The sequence below is a fragment of the Loxodonta africana genome, chromosome 2 (assembly GCF_030014295.1).
Source record: "Loxodonta africana isolate mLoxAfr1 chromosome 2, mLoxAfr1.hap2, whole genome shotgun sequence".
NCBI lineage: Eukaryota > Metazoa > Chordata > Mammalia > Proboscidea > Elephantidae > Loxodonta > Loxodonta africana.
In genome coordinates this window covers 231,772,648-231,778,820 of record NC_087343.1, presented here as the reverse complement: position 1 = coordinate 231,778,820, position 6,173 = coordinate 231,772,648, and the positions used below count along the sequence as shown (strand labels likewise).

Below are 6,173 nucleotides of genomic sequence, written 5' to 3'. Positions count from 1 at the left end.
ACACAAAAAAAAAAAAAAAAAAAAAAAACTACTGAAGCTATTTCAAAGCATAGAAAATGGCGGAATACTACCTAACTCATTCTATGAAGCCACCTCCTCCCTGATACCAAAACCACGTAAAGACATCACAAAAAAAGAAAATTACAGACCTATATCCCTCATGAACATAGACGCAAAAATCCTCAACAAAATTCTAGCCAATAGAATTCAACAACATATTAAATAAATAATCCACCATGACCAAGTGGGATTTGTACCAGGTATGCAATTTTTTTTTTTATACAAGGCTGGTTTAATATTAGAAAAACCATTATTAAATCAAAAGACCAAAACCACATGATCTTATCCATTGATGCAGAAAAGGCATTTGACAAAGTCCAACACCCATTTATGATAAAAATCTCTCACCAAAATAGGAAGAGAAGGAAAATTCCTCAACATAATGAAGGGCATCTATACAAAGCCAACAGCCAACATCATTCTAAATGGAGAGAGCCTGAAAGCATTTCCCTTGAGAATGGGAACCAGACAAGGATGCCCTTTATCACTGCTCTTATTCAACATTGTGCTAGAGGTCCTAGCCAGAGCAATTAGGCCAGACAAAGAAATAAAGGGCATCCGAATTGGCAAGGGGGAAGTAAAATTATCTGTATTTGCAGATGACATGATCTTATACACAGAAAACCCTAAGGAATCCTCCAGAAAACTACTGAAACTAATGGAAGAGTTTAGCAGAGTCTGAGGTTATAAGATAAACATACAAAAATCACTTGGATTCCTCTACATCAACAAAAAGAACATAGAAGAGGAAATCACCAAATCAATACCATTCACAGTAACCCCCAAGAAGATAAAATACTTAGGAATAAATCTTACCAAAGATGTAAAAGACCTATACAAAGAAAACTACAAAGTACTACTACAAGAAACTAAAAGGGACCACTTATGTAAAGTGGAAAAACATACCTTGCTCATGGATAGGAAGACTTAACATAGTAAAAATGTCTATTCTACCAAAAGCCATCTATACATACAATGCACTTCTGATCCAAATTCCAACGGCATTTTTTAATGTGATGGAGAAACAAATCACCAACTTCATATGGAAGGGAAAGAAGCCCAGGTTAAGTAAAGCATTACTGAAAAAGAAGAAAGTGGGAGGCCTCACTCTACCTGATTTCAGAACCTATTATACAGCCAGAGTAGTCAAAACAGCCTGGTATTGGTACAACAACAGGCACACAGACCAATGGAACAGAAATTGAGAACCCAGATATAAATCCATTCCCATATGAGCAGCTGATATTTGACAAAGGCCCAGTGTCAGTTAATTGGGGAAAAGATAATCTTTTTAACAAATGGTGCTGGCATAACTGGATATCCATTTGCAAAAAAAAATGAAACAGGACCCATACCTCACACCATGTATAAAAACTAACTCCAAGTGGATCAAAGACCTAAACATAAAGACTAAAATGATAAAGATCATGGAAGAAAAAATAGGGACAACCTTAGGAGCCCTAATACAAGGCATAAACAGAATACAAAACATTACCAAAAATGATGAAGAGAAACCAGATAACTGGGAGCTCCTAAAAATCAAACACCTATGCTCAGCTAAAGGCTTCACCAAAAGAGTAAAAAGACCACCTACAGACTGGGAAAGAATTTTCAGCTATGACATCTCAGACCAGCGCCTGATCTCTAAAATCTATATGATTCTGTCAAAACTCAACCACAAAAGACAAACAACCCAATCAAGAAGTGGGCAAAGGATCTGAACACGCACTTCACTAAAGAAGATATTCAGGCATTTAACAGATACATGAGAAAATGCTCTTGATCATTAGCCATTAGAGAAATGCAAATTATAACTACGATGAGATTCCATCTCACTTCAACAAGGCTGGTATTAATCCAAAAAACACAAAATAATAAATGTTGAAGAGGCAGCGGAGAGATTGGAACTCTTATACACTGCTGGTGGGAATGTCAAATGGTACAACCACTTTGGAAGTCTATCTGGCGTTATCTTAAACAGTTAGAAATAGAACTACCATACAACCTAGAAATCTCACTCCTCGGAATATACCCTAGAGAAATAAGAGCCTTCACACGAACAGATATATGCACACCCATGTTTATTGCAGCTGTGTTTCCAATAGCAAAAAGCTGAAAGCAACCAAGGTGTCCATCAAAGGATGAATGGTTAAATAAATTGTGGTATATTCACACAATGGAATACTACGCGTCGATAAAGAACAGTGACGAATCTGTGAAACATTTCATAACATGGAGGAATCTGAAAGGCATTATGCTGCGCGAAATTAGTCAGAGGCAAAAGGACAAATATTGTATAAGACCACTATTATAAGATCTTGAGAAATAGTATAAACTGAGAACACATACTTTTGTGGTTAAGAGGGGGGGAGGGAGGGAGAGTGGGAGAAGGTTTTTTACTGATTAGTTAGTAGATAAGAACTACTTTAGGTGAAGGGAAGGACAATACTCAATACACGGAAGGTCAGCTCAACTGGACTGGACCAAAAGCAAAGAAGTTTCCGGGATAAACTGAATGCTTCAAAGGTCAGCAGAGCAAGGGTGGGGGTTTGGTGACTATGGTTTAAGGGGACTTCTAAGTCAATTGGCAAAATAATTCTATTATGGAAACATTCTGCATCCCACTTTAAAATGTGGCGTCTGGGGTCTTAAATGCTAACAAGCGGCCATCTAAGATGCATCAATTGGTCTCAACCCACCTGGATCAAAGGAGAATGAAGAACACCAAGGTCACACGATAACTATGAGCCCAAGAGACAGATAGGGCCACGTGAACCAGAGACTTACATCATCCTGAGACCAGAAGAACTAGATGGTGCCCGGCCACAAATGATGACTGCCCTGACAGGGAGCACAACAGAGAACGCCTGAGGGAGCAGGACAACAGTGGGATGCAGACCCCAAATTCTCACAAAAAGACCATACTTAATGGTCTGACTGAGACTAGAGGAATCCTGGCAGTCATGGTCCCCAAACCTTCTGTTGACCCAGGACAGGAACCATTCCCGAAGACAACTCATCAGACATGGAAGGGACTGGACAATGGGTAGAAGAGAGATGCTGATGAAGAGTGAGCTACTTGTATCAGGTGGACACTTGAGACTGTGTTGGCATCTCCTATCTGGAGGGGGGATGGGAGGGTAGAGTGGGTTGGAAGCTGGCAAAATTGTCACAAAAGGAGAGACTGGAAGGGCTGACTCATTAGGGGGAGAATGAGTGGGAGTATGGAGTAAGGTGTATATAAACTTATATGTGACAGACTGACTTGATTTGTAAACGTTCACTTGAAGCTCAATAAAAATTAAAAAAAAAAAAAAACTTAACCCCGAAAAAAAAAAAAAAAAAGGACCAAGCTCTTGCCACCTGCTTTATCCATCATATTTAATCTGCAAACTTTATCCTCAGGTTTTTGTCCTTATAAATTTTTCCACCTTCACACTGCTCTTCAGAGTTCTAAGTTAAGTATTCTGCTTCACAATTTTTCCAAGATGCATGCATTCAGTTTACAACCTGCTTAGAATCCTTGGTAAGAAGTAAGTAACATGTCCATCTATAGCTCTTGGAAGGCTGACAGGCTGAATGTATTATTGGTAAATACAGGAAAGAGAGACTGAGCGATTTTATGAATTTCTTGAATATTTTCATGTTCAACTTAATCTCGTGAAGTTTACAATTTAAAAAGAATTTTATATATGTTACTTAAGGAATGTATTCTTCAGAGAAGACACTGAAGCACAGGCTAAATCAATGATTTGCTTTATGATAGTATTGGGTAAGGGCAAAGTCAAGACTAGACACATAGATTCACAGAATTTTACAGAATTTTAAATAAAGTAATTAATCCAAGGAAACCCTGGTGGCATAGTGGTTAGGTGCTACAGCTGCTAACCAAAAGGACGGCAGTTCAAATCCATCAGGTGCTCCTTGGAAACTCTATGGGGCAGTTCTACTCTGTTCTATAGGGTCGCGATGAGTCGGAATCGACTCGACGGCGCTGGGTTTGGGTTTTGGTTTAATTAATCCAAAGAAAATATCTCCAGTAGGCTCCATTTAAAAGTTGTTCATCACAGTATCTCTTTCAAGAATTTTTTGATAATCATGTAAAATTGATTTGCAGAACCTTCTTTAGAACTCTCTTCAGGGCCCCTTAAACCTCTTTATTTCTCAGAGTATAAATAAGAGGGTTAAGCATGGGGGCTAAAACAGTGTATAAGAGAGAAACAAATTTTCCTTGATCCTTGGATCTGCTCTTGGCTGGCTGCAGGTACATGAAGATGATGGTCCCATAGAAGATGATGACCACCATTTGGTTGGAGGAACAGGTCCCAAATGCTTTCTGTTTGCCAGTAGCTGACTTGATCCTCAAAACTGCTTGGGCAATGTAGTCTTAGGAAACCATGATGAATGAGACAGGCACTATAAAGAACAGGATACTTCCCACGAAAAGCTCAGCCTCATTGAATGTGGTGTCTACACAGGCCAACTTCATGAGCACAGGCACCTCACAGAAAAAACGGTCAATTTGGCGATGAGCACAGAAGGGCAGCTGCAGAGTGAGAGTGGACTGTACCAGGGTGATGACCATCCCACTGAACCATGCCATAGAGGCCAGTGTCATGCAGAGATGGGGATGCATCAGGACAGTGTAATGGAGGGGATGACAGACGGCAACATAGCAATCATAGGACATTACCACCGGAAGGACACGCTCAGTGGATCCCAGCACAAGGGAGACATAGAATTGAACCACACAGCGACCATAGGTAATGCTTTTCATGGGAGACCACAAGTTTACCAGGAGCTGGGGGATAACACTTCTTGTGAAGCAAAGGTCCAGGAGGGAGAGATGAGAAAGGAAGAAATACATGTGTGTGTGAAGCTTGGGTTCCAGGTGAGACACCAGGATAATTGCGGTGTTACCAAAGGTGGTCAGCAAATACAATATCAAGATGACCACAAATAGAATCTTCCATAATTGAGGATGATCCGAAAACCTCAGAAGGATGAAGCCTGTTAAGTTGCTCTCATTGTTATTCCTCAGTATACCCATTTATAAAGTATGCTGTAGAATGCTGAGGCATAGCTGAGAAAGATGATATATGTATAAGGTTACATGAGTGGCAATGTCACCTTCCAAAAAAGTATGGTATCTTGAAAGTGTAGAAGTTTATGTCCTTAATCTAGCAAGTGTCATCTATCCATTTTCCTAACGTGTGCATGCCAAGTAAATGCACACTTTCCTCACCTCTTAGCTCTCCTCTAATGCTCTCCAAACAGAGAAGCGTGGACATGTTAATAAACAACATCATCTGCTGTAGGAAACCGCTTAGACCATCACTTTATTCCAACTCCACCAGAGTTAACCCTTTACACTAATATGTCATTCTAGATACAGGAAAGGGAAAACTCAAATAATTCCAACTAAAAACTGAAAAATTATATTTTATGTAAGCAATTTTGAAATTCTTTTAAAAAAAAAAGGGGTATTTCTCATCGCCCCTAAAAGAGTTGAAATTAGAAGATAGCATCATTGAAATGTATTTGATATGGTTGGCAATAATTAAAATCATCTCCTGAGAGCTTATGTGACATATTCAAAGGCATACACTTACTAAGGGTTGAAGTTAACAGTTGAATTCATTTCCTCTGATCATATGCCCCAGTTAATACTACATACTGTATAGCTTTCATCTTCCTTAACCATTGTTTCTTAGTTTTCTTCTTTGTTTGCTTTTGGTCTTTTCTTGCTTCTTTTTTTCGTGACCAAGATACTCTTGGCTCAAAAAAACAGACCTTTGGAAATGTCTTGTTTTCCCTGTGATATTTGAATTTTTTTCCTGACATCATTTGCATTTTAACCATCAGCTAATAGTGTGAAAGCAAAATTTGGTCGCCATTAGTGAAAGCAAGCAAGTAAAGGGATATTTTATTTACACATGAGGACACCATATCTTCTTTATGAAAGAACACTGCTCAGAAAAATATTGTGTCTGCATTATAAAAAGGCCAGTCTTCTTCAACCCCAGTACTGCCGAGGAGCTTTCATCAATCCCTCAGTAAAAATGTCTTTTACTATCATACACTCCAGTAACCTTTCCTTTTAACTATATAGA

General features: G+C 39.0%; 1 pseudogene; it reads right to left on the bottom strand.

Annotated features, from left to right (window-relative positions):
- Positions 1–4,083: 4,083 nt before the first annotated feature.
- Positions 4,084–5,166, bottom strand: LOC100677507 (olfactory receptor 2G2-like; annotated as a pseudogene).
- Between the last annotated feature and the right edge of the window lie 1,007 nt (positions 5,167–6,173).